This window comes from Lactuca serriola, chromosome 3, assembly GCF_051521515.1.
Source record: "Lactuca serriola cultivar US96UC23 chromosome 3, Lser_US96UC23_V15, whole genome shotgun sequence".
NCBI lineage: Eukaryota > Viridiplantae > Streptophyta > Magnoliopsida > Asterales > Asteraceae > Lactuca > Lactuca serriola.
Window position 1 is genome coordinate 187,863,786 of NC_136410.1, and position 20,231 is coordinate 187,884,016.

Genomic DNA, 20,231 nt, shown 5'->3' on the forward strand with positions numbered 1-20,231 from the left:
TGGTGTTTTTAATTCTTCTGATACAGTAGTTGTTACTTCTGATACTGTTTTGAGTGCTTCTAATATGTCTGATAAATTTTTGAACAATTTGGTTGACAATTTGAATGTTTGTGATAAAAATGTTGAAACACCACTAGTTTCACAAGCCTCCACGAGTATAGCACCCTCACTTGCTTCACAACCTAATAATGTTGCATGTTCTTGTGAGACTAGCAAGGGTGCTTGTAGGGAAAACGAATCTGATAAATGCAGCACAAGTTCTAACAATAACAAGCAGATTTGTTTTAATTGTGGTACTAGTGGCCATATTGCTAGAAATTGTCTTAACCGAATGTTTGTGATTCATAATCTTCCAAGAGGGGAGAACGAGTTCAGAGGAAGGTATTTAAATACAAATTCCTCTAGAAGTCGCTCTCGAAATGATGATTGGGCAGATGAACGAAATAGAAAAATGGATATTTTTCACAGACATAAAAAGGTTTTTAATCACCATGTCCCGAGCAGTCTGCCAAAAAGGAGCATAGCCACGCCAAGGTCAAGCTCATCCCAAAGAGTAGTGGATCTTCAACCAACTCTGGTAGAAGTCACACATGCTTTAAGCAGATTGTTAAGCATAAAATGACAAACTTAACTGAGTTTTTCAGAAAACCTAATTATAAATGGAGGCCCAAACCTGCTCCCAATACATCATCTGTGTCCTCAGAGAAGTTTAAGTGCAATAAGTCTGGAAAGGCATCGGGATCACCCAGGAAGATTATGACCTAGGTGCCCAAATCTAATTAAACCCGCACATTTTGCAGGGACAGTTGCGGGGAAATGTCGTTAGACCCTGGTTCGTCGACAGTGTCTGTTCCCGGCTTATGACGGGAGATATCACCCAACTGCACAGCATTCAATCATTTAATGGGGGATATGTCTCTTTTGCAGGTGGAGATGGAGGGAAAATCGCTCAAAGAGGAACCGTGTCAAATGGAGTTCTAAGTTTCGAAAACGTGAATTTCGCTCCTGAGTTGAAACGCAGTCTGTTAAGCGTTTCTCAGATTTGTGACAAGGGTTATTCTACACATTTCACCGACAAGGAATGCATGGTCTTAAAGCTAGGCTTCGTCATCCCTAAAGAATGGATTCTCGTAAAATCAAAAAGGGATGGGAACGCCTATATTATTGATATGAATAGCAATCTCCCAGAACAAGTTACTTGTCTATTCTCCAAGATCTCCGAGCAAACTGCAATGCTGTGGCACCGAAGATTAGGTCATGCTAACGCAAAGAATCTGAATCATCTTGCGAAAAATGAGATGGTCCGTGGATTGCCCGTCAAGGACTTTATCACGTTTGAAAAATGTGTGTCATGCGCTCAAGGAAAGCACCATCGAAAGCCGCACTTGCCAAAACAGGTTAACTCAATCAGTCAGGTTCTTCAATTACGTCACATGGATTTGTTTGGCCCAGTGAACGTGCTAAGCATCAACAGAAGTTCTTACTATTTAGTTGTGATTGATGATTTCTCTCGATTTACGTGGGTTTTCTTTCTATCCAACAAATCTGGTGTCACTGAATTGATCAAGAAGTTCGTTGTACTTGTTGAGAATCAGACCAATCATAGGGTGAAGGCGCTTCGTACCGATAATGGAACAGAGTTCAAGAATTCCGTTCTCAATCACTTCTACGGTGAAAAGGGTATCCTGCATCAATTTAGTTCAACTCATACACCTCAACAAAATGGTGTTGCTGAAAGGCGGAACAAAACACTCAAAGACGCTGCAAGAACGATGCTGTGTGACTCAAAGCTGCCTGTTTTCTTTTGGGCGGAGGCGATAAACACTGCCTGTTATGTTTAGAATCGAGTGCTTATCAACAAAGCTCAAATGAAAACTCCATATGAAATTTACTATGGACACAAGCCGTCACTCAGTCACTTCCGAGTATTTGGCTGTCCTTGCACCCTTCTTCACCTAGATGCCAACCCGAAGTTTAATGCCAAAGCCGATGACTGCTACTTTGTAGGGTATGCTGCTCGCACCGCTTGTAGAGTCTACAATAAGAAAACCAAATAGATTGTGGAATCCTATGACATGCATTGGTTGGAAGAGAATGAGACAGATGCAAGAGTGGGTCCAGATTGGTTGTTTGATTATACGTCACTTTTCAAATACTTAAACATGTATTCAAATGATGCATCTAGAATTGGTTCGCATTGGAAGAGTATCTCTGAAGATGAACACGAAGAAGTCGTATACAAGCCTGTATCTAAACCTTCTGATTCATCGAAAGGAAAATCTAAAGCTTCACTTGAAGGAGAGTCCTCTGACTCGCACAAGGGAGGATCTTTTGCTGCATCTGAGGGGGAGCCTTCTACTGCAACTGAGGGGGAGCCTTCTGCTGCAATTGAGGGGGAGTCTTCTGCAACATCTTTGGGAAAGTCCTCTGCTACTCCTTAAAGGGGGCTGTTCTTGGAACATGATAGTCCTCAATCAGTCCACACTAATTATTCTGATGTTGAATCGACACCTCACATATCTTCAGAGAAAGAGTTCGTTCCAAATGATGGTTCCGGTGTCTCTTCAACCCTTATGGAATTACTCTTCCCTAATTTTATTGCAGATGAGTATGTCGCAGAACCATCCGGTACTACTCAACCAGCAAATGAAGGAGGTCTCAACATTCACACTCTACCTATTTCTCTCAATGACATCAGCCAAGAAATACCTTCTAGGGTTTAACGGGATCATCCGATCGAAAACGTCATTGGCCAGCTAGATGATGGTGTTAAAACTAGAAGTTAGAGTGGAGAGGTGAATACATGTCTGTACTCTTGCTTTATTTCTCAAATTGAGCCCAAGAATGTAGAAATGGATCTAAACGAACCTAGTTGGGTGGATGCAATGCATGAAGAATTGCATCAATTTGAAAAACTCGGCGTTTGGAAGTTAGTTGAGTTACCGAAGGGCAAGAAGTCCCTTGACACACGATGGGTCTATCACAACAAACAGGACGATTCAGGAGTTATTGTGCGAAACAAAGCCAGACTGGTAGTTCGTGGGTTTCGACAAGTCGAGGGTCTTGACTACACTAAAGTTTATGCTCCAGTAGCTCGCCTGGAGGCTATTCGTATCTTCCTAGTGTATGCTTCGTATATGAACTTTACTGTCTTTCAAATGGATGTCAAGACTGCCTTCTTGTATGGCAAGGTGAAGGAAGAAATCTACGTTGATCAACCTCCAGGTTTTGTCGACTCGAAGTATCCTAATCATGTCTACAAGTTGGACAAAGCGTTATATGGGCTACATCAAGCTCCTAGAGCATGGTATGCAACCCTAACAAAGAATTTGCTCGAACATGGTTATACTCGTGGCACTATCGATCAAACACTGTTCATAAAGCATGTCGACAAGGACCAGATGCTCATACAAATATACGTCGATGACATAATCTTTGGATCAACAAGCTAAAAGCTTTGCAAAGAGTTCGAAAGTGTAATGAAGAAAAGATTTGAAATGAGTTCGTTGGGAGAAATGACCATGTTTTTGGGGCTTCAGGTTAAACAAAATTCAACCGGAATCCTGCTACATCAAGCCAAGTATGTGGAGGATATTCTTGAGAAGTTTTCGCTTCACGATGCTAAATCTGCTTCTACACCGATGGCTGAACGACCTCTCCTGTCTCCAGACCCTGAAGGCGAGTCCGTAGATCAAACTCTCTATCGATCGATGATTGGATCGCTGATGTATCTTATTGCAAGTCGACCTGACATTATGTTTGCAGTCTGTCAATGCGCACGATATCAGGCTAATCCTAAACTTTCTCATCTTATTGCTGTTAAAAGAATTTTTCGGTATATCAAAGGAAGCCCTAAATTGGGTCTTTGGTATCCGAAGAATTCTGAATTTAATCTTTATGCTTTTACTGACAGTAATTATGGAGGTTGTGAGCTTGATAGGAAATCAACTTCAGGAGGATGTTAATACCTAGGTGACAGATTAGTTTCATGGAAATGCAAGAAACAACACACTGTCTCGACCTCAACAGCAGAGGCAGAATACGTTGCTGCATCAGCTTGCTGCTCTCAAGTTATCTGGATCCAACATCAGCTGTTGGACTACGGTTTAAAATACTTCGAAACCCCTATCTATTGTGATAATGAAGCGGCAATTCAAATAGCTAAAAACCCAGTCCAACACTCTAAAACCAAGCACATCGACATTAAAATTCACTTTATCAGAGACTGTTATGAACGATCTTTAATTCAAATCGAACAAGTCCACACTGATAATAATGTGGCGGACTTGTTCACCAAGCCATTTAACAAAGCTCGTTTCGATGTGCTTGTCGGATTTCTGAAATTTGATACGTTTTGAGTATTAAGTTTTTTTTTTCTGTTTTTTTTCTTCTCTCAATTTAATTTTGGCTTTATTAGTTTACATTTTATTTTTTTTGTTTTAGGATAGTTTAAAATTTGCGCATTATTTTGTTTCGTATTATCACCCATGCACAAATTTAGGGGGAGAAATAAAAATCCAAAAACAACAAAAAACAAAAATTATAAAAAATCCACAAATAGTGTCATTTCTGTTCAGCATTTTAAAATTTATTGTTGACAACTTCGGTTGTAAGTACTGTGATGGGAAATGAAATTAACAAGTGATAAAGGGCAACCTGAATCGGCGTAACGTACCTAAGTTGAATCGTCTACGCTCTGTACTCGATGTGCTGGTAGGCACGAATGATTTTAAATGGACTTGACTAGGAAATTTGAACCTAATGAATTTAAAGGACTTGACGAACTTTGACCTAGTTAGATCTGTTTAACTTGATGTCACGACGCTCGGATAGGTTGAGCAGGGAGATATACATGAGAATCTACTCGTCACATTAATTGAACCCATACTTGGAACCGTGGCTTAACTTTTCCTCGATGTGCGGATTCTGTCCTTAATTCTGGTTGGATGGGGCGACTGGTAAATTCCGATTAATTAGGTCTGTAGAATATCATTTTCTTTCTTTCCGTCTGTTAGCCATATGTTGTCTTCTTTGCGCGACTTCTAATCCGACCTGGTACACAACATATGCAACTTTATTTCTCTACAGGCTATATATATGTGTGTGTGAAATACTTTTTATCTGTTAGCCATATGTTGTCTCCTTTGCACGACTTCTAATCCGACTTGCTACACAACATATGCAACCTTCTTCTTCTCAACCCCTCTGAAGTAGTGAGCAATACAATTCTGAATCTCTTCTCTCTCTAAATGGTTGTCTGCTCACCCGGTGTAAGGAGTACTCTGGAAGTTCTTGATGGCTGGGGCATATCAGGAAGCGGGAAACACGTTCCAGTACACTTAAAATTGAACTCATACAAATTGTCTGTAGATCTCGCTGCTCGATTTAGGTGGACAACAATATCCCTGGTTGTAGTCAGTTAAATGGTCAAAAGGTGAATTTATTTAAGATTTAGGAGGTATCATAATTACATAAATTTACAATTAGATATATGCATGAATCATGTCATTGGTAAAATGTCCAAAAACGTCACAAATCTTTCGTGTTTAAGTGGACCACAATATTGGCAATCGGTCAGACGAAGATGTAAAGATAAGGGTACCGACAAGTGGAATAAGGTCGTCCAAAAACTTTGATCCAAGCATCACAAAAGTTAAAGTGGTTAAATTTTGTTGTGTAAAAATGATTTTTAGTTAAAATATTTTTATCAATTTTATTTTTTTATTTTATTTTTATTTTTATTTTTATTTTTTATTTTTAATTTTTTATTTTTAAAATGTTATTTTTTAATTTTAATTTTAAATTTTAAATTTTATTTTTATTACTTTTACTATTTTAATTTTATTCTTATTTCGTTTTTTTATTATTTAAATTGTATTTTGTTAGGTTTTATTTTATTTTATTTTTCTGAAATTAAATTAATCCTCAAAGTTTTTTTTTAATTTTAATTTTAATTGTTGGAAGTTGGAAATACTGGGTAGTTATCAGGTAAGAGGGTAAGTGAGGGTGAGAAGGGGTAAAAAGGAGTTCACTGCCGGAATCTCCTCATTCATGAGATTCTGGCCGCAAACTCCTCTTAAACCCTCTCAAAAGCTCAAAATTTTTTCTTTGATTTTCGGGAAACCGCTTACACCATCACAAAGGTAATCACTTCTAGATCACAAATATGTATTTTGTTTCGTGTTTCACCGTGCCATTATGCCAGAAATCGCAAAAATAGATCCGACGGAGTTTACGGCCGTAAGCTCCGGCCGTAAACTCCAAGTGTTTGAGATTTGGACTTGTTTCTATTTTATATTGATGCTACGGATGTTTACATTTACATATCTTCAAGTATTGTGCATCAATTTGATAGGCATGATCGGTTTTTGGCAATTTTTCGATTGACTGTTCTTCGGCCGTAAACTCCTAGTTTACGGCCCTAGAACAATGAGTTTACTGCTTAAACTTTCGATGTATTAAATAAGGAAATATTGTGTGATAACTTTTCAAAAGGGTTCTTAGACCGTAAACTTTGAGTTTATGGCCCAAGAACTAATTTTTCGATCTCGGCAGTAAACTCAACAGTAAACTCGATCGTCACTTAATTTTATAATGAAATTTTATTTTGGTCATATTTTTAATTAGAATATTTTTTTGGGTCAAAATAAAATTTTATTTTGAGGTTTCTTACAGTTGTGTTTGAGTGCAGGCAATGGCGAACTTAAAATTTGCAAATATGCACAACTTAGCAATTGTACTCGCGGACCCTCCGGCTATTCATTCAGATATGCGTTTGATGATTCATCGTTTGCGTGAATGCTGCTTAGCATCCGCAATCACTATCAATCCGGTGGTTTATCAAAGCGTAATACGCGAGTTTTGGGCGACTGCAGAGACACACATGGATGATGATGGCAATTTTACGGTGAAGGCGAGAGTACAGGGTCGAGAGATTGTCATTAATGAAGGCTTTATTCGTGAAGCGCTGCTAATTGATGATCAACCCAATTTCCCGACAGAGATAGGAATCGAAGATGTTCAAAGGGTTCTACGAAGAATGAGTTACGAGGGAACCTTTCCGCCGACGCTGAAAAAGTTGCTACATCCATACTGGAGGTTTTTGGGCCATGTTTTTGTAAGCTGCATCTCGGGAAGGAGGTCTGGGGCAGGTGAGATTTCTCAGTGCACAACTGGTGCTCTGGTATCTCTTGCTGCTGGGTTTCGCTTTAATTTCTCAAAGTTCATCCTTGAGGAATTTGTTATCAACATCAGAGCTTCTACTCAGGATACTTTTCTGTTGTATCCCCGTTTCGTACAAGTGTTCATTAACATTCAGTTTCCAAACGTGAGGAAGACGGGAGAAACATTGGATATGAAGTCCTTGGGTCCCCAGACGGTGGGACTCATCAAACAAAATCGGAAAGGCAAAGTCATATTTCAAGGACTATATCCTCTTGAAAAGTTTGGGAAGTTTACTGAACTGGATGAAACACCAGAGTCTTATGAGTCGTCCGAGCAAACATCCTCGGAGCAAGCATCTGCTGAGAAATCAACTCCATCCAACGTTGTTACAGATGTATCTGAGGATGAAGAAACCGAGAAAGAAGACTCACCAACTCCCAAAGTTCAAACTGTTTCAGAACATGAAAAAGAGTTGAATGATGATCAAGTTGGTGGAGAGATGAGTATTGGTGAAGAGAGAAATTATTCTTTTGATGATCTTGATTTAACTGGTTTTGATCACGATGATATTGCAGCTTCTTTGGCAAGCAGTGCTAATGTTGTGTCTCATGAAAATCTTGACACAATTTTCCATAATGTCGATGATGTTGGTTTTCACACAACTGAGACAAGGAAATCGAGTGAGACGTTTGATACGCGAACTCCTACTTCAAAGCAAATGGTGTCGACTTCTATTCCTATGGAGATGGTTATGGGATGTTCCCCTCCTGTGTCCGTTTCTCCTACTCCCGAACTGTTTGTGAGTCTGTTTTCTCCAGAAGCTGATCAACAAGAATCTAAAAGAAGAAGACTTGATGCAAGACAATCTGAACTGATCACAAGTTTGGTTAGTGGTCTTCCTACCCCACCTTTCACTGCTACTACTACAAGGCTCACCACTACAAAGATGTTTCCTACTGGTCCGAGTTCAACATTTGATGTTGGTGGTTCCTCTGCACCGCCTGGTTTCTCAGTTCCTAGATACTATGGAGATGTTGCTTCTGAAAGGCTGGCATTGCACATGGCTGAAGAAAAACTTGTATCACCAGATCCTCGAGGAAAAGGTGTTTCCATTGAAGAAGGTGGTGCTAGGGATGGCAATTTTACTCTTGCTGGTTTGCAGAAATAAATTTCGGTTCTTAGCCAGAAAAATATTGAACTCGATATTCAGGTGGTAGAGCTTCGTGCCAAGAATGTCGATCTTCGTATCCAAGTATCCAAGCTACAATCAGATAAATCTAGTCTTGGCGGACAACTGGCTGAACTCAAAAAGGATAAGAAGCTGAAAAGCAAGCAGATCTCCGATTTACAAAATCATTTTAATCTGCTGATTTCGAGCTATTTTGAGCTAAAGAAGAAACATGAAGTTGATCTTGGTGAGAGATACCAGACGCCTGTTGAAGAACAAAGGATTAACCTTCACGTACAAGCTTTTCCAGTTGACCTACCAGTCGGTCAGTCCTCTGGTACTGCTGAACGTGTTGTAGATGAACCTCCATTGGCTCCACACATTCGAGAACTTATTCTTCGTAATCAAGAAGATGATGTTCAGAGAGGAGAATTATTGTTTGAACGAAATACTAATCGGAATACATCTCAGAGTGAACCCTTAATAACTGTTACTGATCTTGAAGTCGTTAGGTTCCGGAATACATTTGGGGATAGATCAGGAGTGGCTACCTGGGGATTTCATGACCCTCTCAGAAAGTGGATTTTCATTCGTAAGAGTGGTAATTCAGAGTTGTATAAGGATATTCATGCATTTGGCTCGTTTACAAGAATTGATCTGACAGAGTTATCTTAAGCTTCGTTCATCAATCTTTTCAACACTCCTCAAGTTACTCAGTTTAAGGACTTTCTGGATGATCAAGTAAAGAAAGGATTTCCATCGATGCCGACGGCATAATCAGTTATATTTGAACACCCAGATGTCTTGGAACCGTCCACTGACAAGCCGTTACAGGTAGTGATGTGGCCCGCAACGAAACAAGTCAAGCAGTTTTCTGTGCTTCAAGGATATCAAGATGGATCTCTCAGTTCTTTGGAATGCTGGGTTTATGATGAAAATACATCTGGAGCGGTCTTCAAACTTAAGAATGGGTATATTCGTTTGTACAATCGTAGAGACTTGCTGCAATTCAGGAAATGGGATATTCATTATCTTAGAAACTTTCAAATTAAAGTTGTTGAAGAGGTTTATGAGGAAGGAGCCAAGGTATACACAACAATGATCGCGGAGATTCGAAGCAAGAGAATGTGGAATGGAGCGATGGGCCAGATGGACGTGATGATTGTCGACAAAGGAATGGGTTCGAGCTAGTCCAAACCAAGGGGGAGATTGAAAGACCCTTTGTGATGGTTTGGTCTAGGCATACTAGTTAGTGGTAATGATTTGGTAGTAAAAACCGATTTTGTTTAGTTTACGGTTGGTATGTGTTTACGGCCGTAAACTCCTTGCGGTTGTAAGTCAGGCCTATAAATAGGGCGTTGTGTCAGATTTTAAAGGTTGTTGATGCCTTCGTGTTTTCTCCAAGTTGTATCTGACGTTTTATTGCTTTAAGGCGTATGCAAGCTTGGTTCGTTTGTTACTTGATTATTGTTTCATCTTTTGCTTTTGTTATTTGTCTTTGATCATTGGTAGATCCGTTTTCGGGCTTTACAAATTCATGTGGTTATTTGATGATTTTGAATCTAGATTTGTATGTGAATAGGTTTGATTAGTTGTATCATAAAGTTATTTCACTAATCCAGGTTGAGACTATCATTTGGAATCTATTTACATTTATGGATGATTAAACATTGGAATCTATTTATATTTATGGATGATTAAACATTTGAAACACTGAATTAGGAAGTTAATGATGGATGTTGGACTATTTACATTTATGAGTGCTTATGAACTATTTTTATGAATGATGGATTTAAATCACTTATATCTTTAATTTTAACTTGTAAGTCGTTGGATTTATGATGAATTAAGATGTTGATTAATATTTAAAACATGTAGTTAAATGTCTAAACTTCGAGATGATATTGTCAAGCAGATCCACTTGATTGAGTGGATTTCAAGGCAAAATCTACTCAACCGGGTAGTTTTCTAAATTTTCTATGAAGAATCTTTGTAATATTTGTAACTTTTGAATGTAAGGTCTAAATCAACTCTAGTTTTTTTAATGTTATCCTATAATACCCATTTTTGAGAATTTGTAATATGATCTATGAGTATGATTATAGTAGAAATATTATGTGTTTTCTTAGTTAGAATAAGTTTTATAGAGTAAGGGTACATGTGGTAATAGCTTTGTGATTAAATTTATAGCAAAAATACATTTTGGCCACACCACGACATGGCAAAGACAAGACCACACTGTGGTCTCAGAACGGTGATTTGAGTTACGTAAAATGAACAACGATGACAACGTACTTTGGAAATACCATGACACGGAGGAGCTAACCACGTCGTGGAGGAAAGTAGATTACCCTTTATTTTAATGAGGGGTTAAAATTCATCGTGAAAGAAAAATATGGTAAAAGACACACCACAACGTGGAAAACAATTTACCATGACGTGGTAACTAAATCCGGATAAAAAAAAAATTACGATCTGTTAGCAGAATACACTCGACAAAACACTCCCAAAAACACACTCTAAGGTGCGATTTCAGACACTTAAGCCCTATAAGTTCGACTGTGATGTGATTTTCAAATTAAAGCTTCAACTGTTTGGTAGCGCACCCTATGAAATTTTCAATAAACAAACGAATTTTTGATCATTTTCCTTGAAACTTCTTTTTAGTTTTCTTTCAAATTTTCCCCTCAACCCGATGCTCAACTTTAGGAGTTTTTAAGTGTTCGTACTTAGTAGTGAAGCTCTAGGCAGAGAGCCCAGATAAATAGAGCTTTTGGTTTTGAAGTTCTGCACGCGCAGTGTTTGGTTTTTCGCTAGAAAACCTATAGGTTGAGTTATACTTAGTATACTTTAAGTTTAACTTATATTTATGTACATAGTCGTTAGTATGAACCTATAAACAAGATTTATCAGTAATTCCACTCATTCTACTGATTGATCTACTTACATGAATGATGTCTAGGCTAGATTAGTGAGGTGTTAAAAGTGGATTTTCTGAACAGTATACTGTGTATACCAAACAGATCCTACCTCCGATATGATTTTACCTGGTCATTCCTTATCAACTAGAGCTTATGTAGCATCCTAATTTCTAGATACGAGATTTGATTCTTAAGCATGTCTTCTCATTGGAACTCGACGAGTTGATAGCCTCAACTTGGTGTGTTGAATAGTTTTGAGCCGTGCATTTTAAGGACCAACTCGGCGAGTTGGTGAGAGGAAATTGACGAGTTGAAGGCTGAATGTGAAACCCTAAATTTTAGGATTTTGTACCCTATATAATCTCCTTAAGTCCCTAGGGTTGACCTTTTATCAGCCTCCAAACCCCCATATCGGCCCTTTTGAACCCTAATAATCCTTCCTCTCTTTTGGTGAGCTAGAGTGGTACTTTTGGAGAAAAGCAGAAGAAGTTGGAAGAAGGAAACAAGGATCTAGCATGAAAGCTTTCATATTTAGTTTGGCACTCTTTTGGATCTTTGCAAGTGTCCAATATTCCATTTTTATTCCTCTATTTAGCTAGATATTGTGTTGTGTCCCATTTTCCTCTTATTATTGGATGTTGCAATGGATGGATCTCATAAAGCTTGCAACTTTATGAATCTCTAGGTCAAGGTAACATTAAAGTGGGTTGGATATGGTCTTTAGCTAAGTTTTGATGCCATGCATGGACTCGAAGTCATTCTTTCCCTTTTTTTACCCATTTTGGGTTCAAGACATGCATTGGACATGCATTTCTATAAAGAACCAACTTTCAGGTTGATTTTGATGCTAGAGTCTCTTCTAGAAAGGTTGGGTTTCAGATCTCAAGGATTTTGTGCTTATTGGTTAAGCCTTTAGATCTTCTAGATTTGTAGTTGGGTTTTTGAACTCTTGGTGTAGCCCCAAGGGATAAAGTTGGATACTTTATAGTTTTTGATAGAATTTGAGTTTAGATCTAATTCTTGAAGCCCCTGGAATCGTAGGAATAGTTGAATGTGTTAAGTTGGGGAAAACTCGGCGAGTTTTCCAGCCAACTCGACGAGTTGGTTAGAGTTTTCCCCATCTTTTGGGGACTATAGAAACTCGACGAGTTCATGGGTGAACTCGACATGTTGGGTCAACATGGACTGTTGACCTTGACTGTTGACTCTGACTTTGACCAAGTTTGACCTAGACGGTTATTTGGCTATCACTGGGATTTTGATGGAAATGGTTACTTGATGGTGGTAAGCATTGGAGTCGAGAGCTGAGATTCGGAGTCAGACCTTACCAGTTATATGCTGCTTATGAGGTGAGTGTTCCTCACTGTACTTACGAGTCGAAGGCACCAATGCCAACCCTTTGGATTGTTATCCTGGTTTATCGTACGATTGAGTGTTGTGGTGATCTGTTAGATCTGTATCCTGGTAGATAGGATGATGTTATGCATACTGAGCTGTTAGATCTGTCTCTTATCTGTTCTAGCTATATGTTTATTGGTTGCATATGTTGATGTAGTGTGGTTGGGTTGAGACTGTACTGCTTTGTACTACCAGTCAACAAACCCGATAATATTTATATCGATATGTTATATGTATGCTTATATGTTAGATAAATGTCGACATGGGTTGTGTGTGTGGTTGGATTGAGGTAGACCTGCTTAATGTTGAAGGCTAATAGACCTAGGGCGGCCCGGATAGGTAGAAGGCCAGTGGGGCGTACCAGTCAGGCCGAAGGCCCGGAGAATGATCCAGATAGGTTGAAGGCCTGATGAGGCAGTCTAGACATGCTGAAGGTTCTGTGAGCGGTCCAGACATGATGAAGGCCTGGTGCGGCAGTCTAGACAGGCTAAAAGCTATGTATGCATGTTGTTTGTTGGTATATATATTATATGTTTGTGTGTTGGTACTTTGGGGGAACTCACTAAGCATCGTGCTTACAGTTTGGTTTATGGTTTCAGCGACTTCAATGGATCTTGTTAGGGTAAAGGCGTAACTGTACACATCCTCACATTTTTAAACTTATGATTTCTGGGATACTCTGATGATGACAAAGTTTTGAAAACTACGATGAGAACGATTCTGATTTTAAATACAGTTTTGGAAACAATGGGTTTTGTAAACACTTCCATAGAAAAAGGGTTGTTTTGAAAAGTTTAAATTTTATGAAATTTTATGTATGTTACAGCTTGATGTATTTGTTGGGATTATTAAAGAATCTGGTACGGTTAATATAACATTTATAAATACAAATGAATATTAAGGATTAGTAATATTCATATTTAGGTCATTTAAAAGGGAAAATAGAAGTGTCAGTCAAGGAGCTGACTTTCCCGCGAGTCTTCCATTTTAATCAGTTGAGTGCATAGTAACTTTCAAGAACATGATTTAATACAAGTACTTATTAAAAGGGAAAATTACAAAAAAGTCACCATATTACCACAAAGTTTCGGTTTTGACACCGAGTTGTTTTTCGCAATTATGTCACTATATTTACAATTTTATTGCAATATCAACCAAATGACCGGTTCTACATGTTCTCTCGGTAACCACTTTTCTCGTATTGTAATAAAGTCAACATATTTACTAAAATTGTGATTTTTACATTGTTTTGTTTTTCCAGTTATGTCAGTATATTAACAATTTTGTTGCAGTATCAACCAAATGATTGGTTGCCATCAATCTAGCACGTTACCAAATAAATTGCATGACTATATTGTGATGTGGAAGCCACATTACACCTCTATGTGATTATGTGTCACAACAAGTTTTATTAAATGCACCTGACTCCACACATCCAACATTTCGTGCACGAAAGAAAAGTCAGTCTGACACATGGTCGAGATGCGGCGAGGCAAAAACCTCCTTATAAATAGAGGTCACCCCTCCTTATTTCTTTCCACAAATTCTTCTGACTCTCTCTCCTACTCTCCCTCTTGAGATTTCGGTCCTTCGTGATTTGACATCTCGTTTTGTAATCTAGTTAGAAAAGCTTTGGAGATTTTGGAAGGATAACTAAGGAAAGGAAGTGTAACACATGGTTCCTAGGTAATTCCTTTTAAGGCTATTTATATATTATTTTTGTAAGGTAGGTTGTTACGCATGGCGTAACTCATTAAACTTGGGTGTAGGGTTTCCCAGAGTATGCATGACGTACCTAGAGTATGCAGGGCGTATTCATGCTGCATGTAAACCCTAATTTTTAGGGTCTTGGACCTTATTTAAAGGCCTGAATCCCTTGGAAACCATTCTTACCATCAACCACCACCCTCTCTTTCAGCCCCTACGAAACCCTAGTTCCATTTGTGAGAATCTCAAGCTTTTATGTATTTTTGGTATGTTATAATGAATAAGGAGAGCGTAGAAGGTGTGTTTGAAGTCCATAGCTTGTAGATCCAGCTTCTACCCCTTCTTCATCAACTTCTAGAAGGTATAAGGTCTCAACCTTTATGATTCTTTTGCATAGATCTGTATTAGCTAGGGTTTTGGCATGTTTTGGACCTAAGGGTTGGCTCTTGTGAGTAAAAGCTACTCTAGAGCTTAGATTAGCATTATTGGATGTTTTTAAGGTCCTCATTGGGCGCAGCCCGTTGCTTGTATAATATGTGGTATTTTGGGGAGCTCACTAAGCTTTGTGCTTACGGTTTATGTTTAAATGTTTTTCAGGTACTTCTGGTTCTAAAGGGAAGTGCCAGGCATGATCGCATCACATCCACCAGTGTTTAGTATTTATGATTTTGGGATTGTACTCTGATCACAATTTTTCCATAATGTTATACTTCTAATGGTTTCGGTTGATTTAAATACAAAAAATTTTATCTAGTATTTTTAGGATGTTACAGGAAGTAAACGTCAAAGTTCTGCTCACGAATATTTAGACCTCATCAAATTGACTAAATTACACTTACTCTTATCCAACCTACTTTGTTGATTCAAGAATATTTAGGCGAGTTATCTCACTATACAATTTGTGGCAATATATGTCCTTTGTATGTTAGAATGTGAGGACTATTGGAATAGAGTTAAATGAATACACTAATTCACCTGAATACTCTTGAAACAACTAAGTAGTTGAGATAAGAGAAATTGTAACATAATCGATTTGATGAGGTCCAAATAGTGGTGAGAAGAACATCGATGTTTACTTCCTTTCCTAGTTAACCTTCCGAAATATCTAGAGCTTCGCCAACTAGAATATAGAGTGAGAAATCAAATCATGATGGAAGGAAATCTAGAGAAAAAGATACAGAGAATTGGAAGAATTGGTTGAAAGAAATGAGGATGGGTGACCCTCCTTTTATAAGGAGGTTTTTTCCTTGCCACATCATGCCCTATAAAAGGTCGTGTCACGACCATGGGTTAAACCGACTTGTATTTTGTGCACACAATGTTGGATTGATGGTGTTATGTGGCTTCCACATCACAATATTGTTAGAGCATTTATTTAATAACATGATAGATTGATGGTAACCGGTCATTTGGTTGATATTGCAACAAAATTGTAAATATAGTTACATAATTGAGAAAAAAACAAACTGCCAAAATCATAATTTTGGTAAACATAGTAACTTTATAAAAATTCGGGTAAAGTGGTTACCGGGAGAACAGGGGGAACCGATCATTTGGTTGATATTGCAATAAAATTGTAAGTATAGTGACGTAATTTCAGGAAAAAAACTCGGTGTTAAATTCGAAATTTTGTGGTAATATATTGATTTTTTTTGCAATTTGTCCGTATTAAATGTATTAAATATTTTTTGAACTTTTGTACGTGAATTAAATACTTATTATCTAGAATATGTGTTATATATATATATATATATATATATATATATATGATAATCTTAAGGGAAGTATGATTACTTAAAAGATTAATGCCTATTAAATACCAAATAATCTTTGTTATATATATATATATATATATATATATATATATATATATATATATATATTAGATTATGATAGGGTTATCTGAAGTGGGTTGTTATTGGAAGTCGATTATAGGGATTGTAGTCTTGTCTAGTTTTAAACTAAGGTTGCTTAGTTAAATTAAGTTTAGATATTGGGTAGCATCAACTTAAGGATCTGAGTGAGACTGGAACGAAGAGTAAGGCTCTATTCTTTGGAACTATTAGATGTTGATGTTTGGATTGAACATGAGTACTAAATTAGTATTCCCTTCCTCTTTTGACAACTGGAAATGGTGTGTCTATTTTCGACAAATGGATAGGGTGTGTATGTATCGTACCACTGCTAGGTATGTTTGAGTTATCTAGCAGAGTATAGATGGCCACCCCTGACCAAACCCCTTGGTTGCCTTTATTGACTAATGCATACTGCCAAACAATCCCCAAAGTAGTATAGTTAACTCGTTGCTTACGGTGATCCTTCAGGATCGATCTCATGAAATCAATATATTAGGATCAGTATGTGAGGATCGACATGTAACAATTGGTAAAACTTTTTCATAATTTTCCAGTCAAACCACCGTGAACCCCTCTATATTAGGACCTATCGTATGATTGTTCCAAGATTTATATGCAATTGAGTCTATGTCACTCATAATTACACTTAGATTTCTCCATATTGCTCATAGTTGACATTCGTTAACTAATAAAAAACAATTCCCAAAATAGGTATTAATTAATGCCCTAAAAATAAGATTTTTACATTGAGTATACTTGAGATCTATAGATATACAATTCAGATAGCATATGTTCTCACCTCTGCATGGATTCAAGAACGTCCAAAACGGAGATCGTATGAGGAAGTTACACTCTTTTTAAGTTATAAAACCAACATTTATTTGATTTTATTGAAACGAATTCTACAGTGTTTCGTTAGGAATAGCTACAAACCTCGCCAATTGATTTTAGAAAACGTTTTTGAACTCAAACTATGTTCTATTATTTGATTTCATTCTTATGACATTTTTAATCCCGAGCAAAATCAAATTCATAAAATCTATTGAATCGAACCAATTAATCGCGAAACTATAAACGCCATTTCACGAATTTCTTATATCGGAATTGAATTTCATTTGCATTTTTGAAATCACCACAAACGAGACAATCAGCAAGAAATTTTAGAAAAAATCTACGGAGCGGTTATTGATGGCACACAAATCGAGACGACTAGAGGGTGACCTCATGGTGATGCCACAAGTATGACATCACCATTGGTACATGGAGAGTACATGCATTATAGAATTATATCACAAGCCATTTGTTGCTTGCACTCCTTATTCTTCTGCATCTCTCCAATCAATCTCATACTCTCTCTAACTCTCTTCTCCCTCTCTCCTTTTGTTCTCGGCTAGGAACCTCCCACCGGTGGTGTTTCTTCCAGTCACCATGGAGGGAAGCTACCCCCTTTTCCTCACCTCCTTCTCCTTCCTAGATTATAGCCAAACACCCTCATCTATCTTTGTTGATGTTGTTTCCTTCCCTCGGTCTTCCTTGCTGCCAATGACGATAAGAAAACACACAAAAGGTCGCCAGAAAAGTCAGTTGCCCCTCCCTCTTTCTCGACTGTCCAACGACACCAAGACTTCGCATATAGTTTCTAGCTACAACCTATTGGTATAGATCTATATGAGGTGACTAACCTACATGTGGTTGCTAGCTACAACCTCCACCTGACGAATCAAAATGGGTGTAATTGTTCATTCTCATCTCATTTGTTGACGTTGATGAAGTGTTAGTGATGATCTGAACACACTCCTCAACTATGTCTTTCAGAGGCTTCTCGTCTGTAGTTCGGTTATAGGATCATTATAAACCCTATAAATTCATTCTAGAATGTGCACAATTAATGTAGGAATGATTTACTCAAATGGTTAAGTGTCAAATATTTATTTAGTTAAAGAAATAAATCTTTTCAAAGACTCGACACGACAATTTGTTGAATTATAAATTAGGTTTAATAAGTTATGTAGATGAACAAATCTCTTTTACTGGGATGGCATTACAAGTGTGAACATGTTGCATTTTATATCTTTATAATCATGTAGTTTAAACACTTTTGATTATAAAAATACACAAAGTCAAAACTTGTAAAGCTCACTAACATTTTTGTTGATGTATTTTAAACATATGTATCTTGTGGGACTTAGGAGCTAGAAGACATACCCTATGTGTCATGGAATAATCCATTTCTTTGTTTTAAATGGTTGGACGATATGTTAGGTGTTTTTGTTTCATTAAGACTTACATTTAGCTGAACTTGTTCTCATACCTATCGCCTTTTGAAATGACAAAAATATAATTCCTTGTACTAGATTTATTAAAGAATGTAATGTTATTATAAAACCTTGCATTATTCAATATTCGTTATTAACTGTGATCCAACGTTGGCGTCATAAACCAAGTGTTTCCATCATCAGTCAAAGTGAGATAGATTGGCATCTGACCTAAGGACTATAGCGAATTAGTACTTTCCTAAGAGAGCACAACTATAGTCTAGGACTTACTCTTATAGGTCTAGGTATTCCTAAACATACAACATCATAAATATAAGCTTATCCCTATAAACCCATGACGCATTACACTTAATTTCTTTCTTTAGATATATGACTCCATACTCATGTTTATTCCTATAAACCTATAAGTAATAAGTATTATTAACTATAATAAAGAAGGGCGATTTGCGGGAGCAGAGTAAGGACATATATGTCGCTTGGGTTGCTGGATTTCAGAACAAATATATGTCAAAATGGTCCTGCCCTCTGACTATCCTGACTGACTGGAACCATTTCAACTAGACTTGACGTAACAAACAATAATTAATGATAGACAAGAACACAACAAACACAAGATATAGAGTTATATATAAGATTCTGATCCAGGATGATAACACATATGAAAAACCGAAACTTATAGAAAACTCAAACCCTTAATACAACGAAAGGTTTTAGGTCAAATAACATAGCTAAGTTTTATTATATATGGGCGAAACCTCAACTGAACGTAGACTAATCACCTAGTAATTGTAAGACCGATGGATAACGAAACTTTTATTCAGTAGCTGATGGACTAAAAATGCTTGGAAATTATAAAAGATTCAAGGAAGATCACAGTTCAAAGATACGAAGGAAAACACTTGGGAATTCTCAAAAAATTTAGTAAACGCCTCATAAATATTTGATAAATATTTACTTCAGATCTCGTGAAACTCCAACCTTCATAAATATCAATGATGTCTGATGTTTATTTTAGAAGACTAATCACCCAACCCCGATTCTCCACGTACGTTACTAATAGTAACTTATGAATACCTAAAGGTATATGCACGCTCACGAAATGTTATGAACTACGATTTACATAATCAATCAATCTAATTCTTTATGATTTGAACTATCCAAATTGTGTTTAAACAATCCAAGTTCAAAAGTGAAATGCCTACAATTGGCATTTGTATTCCATAGTCCTTTCAAAAATCGAAAACATCAGGATCAACAAAAATACAAAAGTTGAAAGTTGTTGGGAGGTTTGTCCAGTTTCCAAAACATATTGATTCATGTAAATCGGAACTCTAGATCTGGAGATATAACCAAAACATCTACTAGTGGTCAAATTTCTCTACAATACTTTTTAATGATTTTGCACAGTTTGTCCAAATACTTAATAGTTTCCTTTCACTCATTACTTGGGTAAATTCTATCTGTTGTAGTGATATATAGTTACCTACACATCATACTCATGGTAAAGCCATTCCTATATGAACCACACGTCAATTCAACATATTTGCCATAATTGTGGTATTATCACTTATAACTACAACGATATTTTAACGCGACATATTTTCTCTTTAAACCAATTGTAATAAGACAAAGCAATGTCTCACAAGTGATCAAGAAGTGACCATTCAACACCGACGCCATAACTTGACACAACTACAAATGAGTTAGTTATTGAGCAACAAATAACTAACACCTTGGCTAC